We start from the raw sequence: 5710 nt of genomic DNA on the forward strand, positions 1-5710 counted from the left end.
GAAATTTGGTGTTATTAAGGCATGATGTGAGATGCTGGCGAGGTCTCCGGGGCCTCATAAGGCAAGTCCAGGAGGGAGGATTTTAAGTTGAGGACAAGGAGGAACCACAGGTTTTAGGTGAGTGTGGCATGATTACTGTGTCCCGAACAGAAGTCACCTGGTAGAGGCAGGCCCAGAACTCAGGCCTGCTGACTGCCAGCCCAGAGCGGGAGGGAGATGGGGGAGATGCTGGGAGGGTGCTCAGCCTGCTCTGGGGTCTGAGGCTGGCCTGCTGTTTCCTGACTGGCGCTGAAGAGAGCTGCCTCCATGGGGCGCCAGCTCTGGGTCCCACTCGGACTGTCCGTGAGGTGTGTGGGTCACGTAGGGCTGGGGGTGGGTGGGGCAAGGGAGTGGAGGGAGCAGCTGGCCAGGCTTTCCTCCCGTTAGAACTGGGCCAGCTGGGTATGCTGGACTCTGGTGGCTGGATCAGGCCTTCCTGACATCTGCCCAGCCTGGCCCAGGGGCCACCGAGGCTCAGTGGCTGTGCTATGGCTGCTGCCATCACCACTGACAAAGTTGTCCAGCAGGGAATAAGCCCGCAGTTTTTGAAACCCACAGAGATCTGGGCTATGGGGATACATTGAGGCCAGGTCTGAGCCCTGTTCCCGAAATAGCTCAGGCCCCTGCTGGCTCCCCTGGAAGCAGGACTGGGCACAGGAAGCGGCTCAGCAGGAGGGGCAAGTGAGGGTGGTCCTCATGTACTCTCTCTCCTTCAGAGCTGTGATGGACATAAGAGACCATGCAGACTTCCTGGTGCTCAAAGGCCAGGAACTCGTGGTGGCAGATCCCATGACTAGAAGGAGGGGAAGCTTTATGTTTCAATTAAAGCAAACACTGATCTCTCTGCTGAGAGGGCCTAGAAGCAGTGACATCTTAGTAGCAATGAGCACACTCCGTTCCCAGATCTTGGTTCCTAAATACCATTCTCCCATAAAAGGAAGTATGACTCCTTCAAGAACTGACCAATTCTAGCTCCAAGATAGGAAAAACATAAGATGAGCCTGGAGCAGTGCCAGAAAGTAAGGAGGCCCTCAAAAAAAAAAAAAAAGAAACAGATGGAGGTATGTCAAACAAACAGGCACCAACCTGAAAGAGGTCCCAATGGCCAAAGCCAGAACAAGTGAGCAACAAAACAAGGAACGCAGGAGTAGATTATAACCCAAAGCATAAAATAAATGCCCGTGAGTCCATACTGATATAAATAACTGACTGAATAAATAAATCAATGGGGAGACTAGACAAATCTACATAGAAGAATTCCAAATAATTCATGTAGATTCTCCAGGCTCTAGGAGATGGAGCCCAATACCTCCAGCCTCTTGAGTGTGGACTGAACTTAGGGATGGTGGCTTCCAAAGAATGAAAGGTTAGAAAGGGTAAAAAGGAAAGTAAGAAAGAAAGTAAGAAAGAAAGAAAGGAAAGAAAGAGAGAGGAGAGAGGGAGGGAGGGAAGGAAGGAAGGAAGGAGGGAGGGAGGGAGGAAGGAAGGAAGGAAGGAAAGAAGGAGAAACCTGGCAAACACTTTCAAGTGATCAAAGTTAACATTACCACTGAAAAAAGGAATGAATCAACCCCGAGCAGAGGGAAAATCTTTGCTTGAATTTAAGCTTGAGTATTAGCAAAACTTCCAGTTCTCTGTGTGTCCCATACCATCCCAAGTGCTTTGTGTGTGTTTACCTATTTAATCTTAACAACAACCATGTGAAGTAGCTACTATTGTTATCCCCATTTGACAGATTTGAACACTGAGGCAAAGGGAGGCTAAGTAACTTGCCAGAGTCACAGCTTATGGATGGCAGGGCAGTCTGGGTCAGGAGTCTATGCTGGGTGCCCTTAACCCCCGTACCGCAGGGCTGCTGATAAAATGGTTTCCCATTTTTCACCCTCATCTGCCAAGACCAGACTTCCTGCACTCTTTGCCGTGATAAGCACCTCCTAAATACAGACTGAGAAGCACTGGTTCTGGGGAAACCGAGGCCCCGTAGTCTGCCCAAGGTCCCCACACTTCACAATGCCCTGTGCCTCAGGCATTCGGATGGCAGGGAGGGGAGATGATGGAGATGGACGCTTCCTGCTCTGTGCCAGGTCCAGCTTGGGGCAATAGGGCCACAGAAGTGCATCAGGCCCACCCTTCCCTCCTTCCTGGAGATCTCAGCACGGCAGGGGAGGCCATGGCAGTAGAGTGGGACCCGGGCAAAGAAGGGGAGGAGCTGGGTGTCATAGGAGCCAGAGGGGAGCCCCCAACCCAGTTGGGAAGATTCCGGCAGGCTTCCTGGAGGAGGCACCATCCAAGTTGCGGATGAGGACAAGTGAGAGGCCTCCAAGTGAAAGGAGACGAGAAGTGTCCCCTGAACAGCCTGTCGCTGCCCTGCCCCCACCCCCACATTCCGGCCCTCTGTGGGTGAAACCCGAGGCTCCCCTCCAACACCCAGGATCCTCTTGGCCTCCGTCACCATCCTAGCCCCTGGCTGCTCTGCCAGGGTGCCAGCCCCTGCTCCCACTCGCACTCGAGCAGAGCCTTCACCTCCGGCCTCAGTCGTCTCAGCCGGGAAGTGGGCCTGCAGCCAGCTGCCCTCCCTGGGCTCCGAGCTGCAGGGGCCCCACAGCCCTCTGATGCGCTCGGCAGAGCCCTGAAGGAGGTCAAGGCCACTCTTAGGAGGGGGCCGGACCTCTCCCTCGGCGGCTCCCAGTCTGGGCAGCAAATTGAAGCGGTGTCGTGGGCACGGGGCTCAGCTTTTCTAATTAAGTAGCAACTGCTCGAGGAATGGATGGGCTCTCTGCCCTCCGCCCAGCCCCCTGGGTTCTTGGTGGGGCCTGGCACGGAGCTGGCGCTCCTGGCACGGAAGTTGGATGGGTGCGTATGGGAGGGCTTGGGGGCCCCCTGCCCGGGCTGCACCACGCGCCTGGCGTGCCCTCTCATGGACTCTGTGTCTGGCACCCAGTAGGCTCTCGGTAAACATCTGCACAATAAATGCACGAGGGGAAGGGGACACAGTGGAGCTCTGTGGAAAATTCTCTATCTGCTCTTGTCGGGTTATTCAATCTCCCAAGAGGTGGGTGAGGCGGGGGTGAGGGCTGCGCACACTGTACCAGCTCCCGCTGCTGCCCGGGGACCACAAAGCCAGGGAAGGGGAAGGGGCCGAGCATCTCCCAACACCTACTACGAGCTGCTCATTCGCTGGGCCAGACGGCGTTTACACCGTCTACCGAAGGACCCCGCTGACTCTGCCGGCGTGGATCTACCCCCGCTGTACAGATGAGGGGCCAGTCGTCAGAGCCAGACCCCCCACTAGGCGGGGCCAGCGTGAGGTGTGCAGCAGGGGCCATCGCTCCTCACTGCCTGCTGCTGAGTGAGGTTTTGGGGCTTTAAGGGGTCTTTTGGAAGTAGGGCCGTGGGAGACCCTTGGCCTAGAAAATGAAGCTAGGGGTCCCATTTGGCGTGTCTTACTGACTTTGCTGTGGGAACCTGGGCCTGTCCCTCAGGGTCTCTGGGTCTCCATGTGTCCGTCTGTAACACAGGGAGCTCAGGGAAGCCTGCCCTGGCGGGATGAGGGGCCCCTGTTGGTTTGTCCACAGGCATTGCAGAAGGTTCCGGCAAGTCCGCCCTGGCCGGGGTGCGGGGCCTGGGCTCCCCGGCCCTCCATGGCCATGTCCGCTGCCCAGCAGCCACAGGCAGCTGCCCCCTCCCTCCCCCCCAGCCCCTCTTGGGTCTGGCTTTCTGATCCAGGCCCTGGCAGCCCGTCTCCCTCTGCAGAACCAGCCCCGGGATTCTGGGAAGCTGCGGCTGCAGCCCGCCCCTGCCGGGCCCTATTTCAGCAGCCTCATCACATTCCCCAGCGGCCCCAGCCGCCCGGCGAGGATGAAATTTCCACGCTGGTCTGGCAAGAGCCCGGCAGCTGCTTGGCCAGGTCTCGTGCTGGGACGAGGACCAGGCCCCAGGGGTCAGGCCGACCAGTCCCACCTCTGGGCAGGAGAGCCACGCCCCAAGAAACCCCCTTCCCCCAAACTCTGCCCTCGGCCCACCGTACGCAGCTCTCCCCCCAGACTCCCCAGACGCCAAAACTCTTCCATCCCCCCGAGCCTGCGCCGCCCCCCCTCACACCCCCAACCTCATTTCTGCATGGGGGAACTGTACCCACCCTTCCAGGACCAACGCGGACTCCCCGTCCTCTAAGAGGCCTTTGCAGAACCCCACTGCCAATCCCATCCCTCGTCTGCAGCCCCCGCATCGCAGCGGGGCTTGTGGGACCCTCCGAGGTGTCTGTCTGTCCCTGGCCCTCTGCTTGGAGCCCCCTCCCCAATTGTTTCTTTCTGCCTCTGTGTGTGTGTAATAGAATGGTGGCAGCTAACAGTCACTGCACAGGTGGCACGGATCCCCATTGATGGACTGGCTCATTGAATCCCCCAAATAACTCTACCTACTGGTCCTACTGTTATCCCATGGCAGGGGGTATGCCTGGTTTGCCCAGGGCAGTCCTGCTTGGGCCTAGAGTCTTGGCGTAACTAGTAGTAGCGCCCTCGTCACTCTCTGTCCTTATCCGGACAATCATTTATGTGCCCTCCTTGCCATGTGGCACAGAGAAGCGAAGGTCTGCCCCAGGCCCATGGCTACCAAGAGCTCCACTCCGCCTCCACGCTGCCCACGGGCTGGCCGGGCCTCTGCACGCCTCCCTGCCTCCCGCTTCCCACGTTCTCCAGGGCCTGCTGTGAGCCACGCACTGCCTGCTGCCCTTCCCACGCGCTTGGCACGACTCCCGCGCCCATCCCGTCCGCAGAGAGGCCCGTGACCCTTCTTTAAGCAGCCACCACCGCACCTTCCAGCCACGGCCCTTGCTGCCACTTTTGGTTCTTTGCAGTTATGGGCTCACATAATGTAGTACTTATTTGTCATTGACCCCTGCCTCCCCCTTGGTGGCCTGCCCCATGAGGACAGTTGGCAGGTCTGTTGTGTGGCTCCTGGGTCCCCAGACCTGCCACAGACCTGCTGTACAGTGGGCAGCCCCTGCCTGTTTGATGAATGAATCAATGAATCGTGCCTGGTGCTGGAGAGATGGTGGGGAACAGGCAAACCTGGGCAGTGTCCTCTCAGACCACCCAGTCCTTGGGGGTGGGAGAGAGGCCTACAGAAGCATCGAAGACACTCAAAAGATCAGTGCTGTGGTGTGAAAGCCCGAGGGCCGTGTGACCCAGAGGAGTGACTGGCTCAGCCTGGGGTGAGTCAGGGAGAGCTTCCTGGAGGAAGTGGTGTCTTGAGCTGAGACTTGAAGGATGAGGCAGTAGGAGTAGAATGAAGGGTGTTCCCAGCAGGTACAGGCTCAGATACGGCTCAGAAACCAGTGTAGCTGGAGCTCCGAGGGCAGGGGCCGGGCGGCAGAGAGCGCCAGGGCTGGAGGGGTGGGCAGGGGCCCGAACCTGTTTTATCCTAAGGGGGCGCACCAGAGAGCCACTTCATGGTTCTTAGCTGGGGCGGGGGTAGGCCAGATAAGAAAACCTTAACTTTGTTTTTTTCAATTGTCCCCTTGGAAAAAAATTGCGGTTGACTCATTACAAAAGAAAAGCTGATTTATTTGGCTGCCGTTGGTGGGACGGTGGCCACTGCCTGCCTGGCCCTGCCGCGCCTGCTCTCCAGAATCCCAGGTGTCCTGGCCCCGCCCCCCCAGCCCCATTCCCAG

This window comes from Dasypus novemcinctus, chromosome 9 (assembly GCF_030445035.2).
Source record: "Dasypus novemcinctus isolate mDasNov1 chromosome 9, mDasNov1.1.hap2, whole genome shotgun sequence".
Lineage (NCBI taxonomy): Eukaryota > Metazoa > Chordata > Mammalia > Cingulata > Dasypodidae > Dasypus > Dasypus novemcinctus.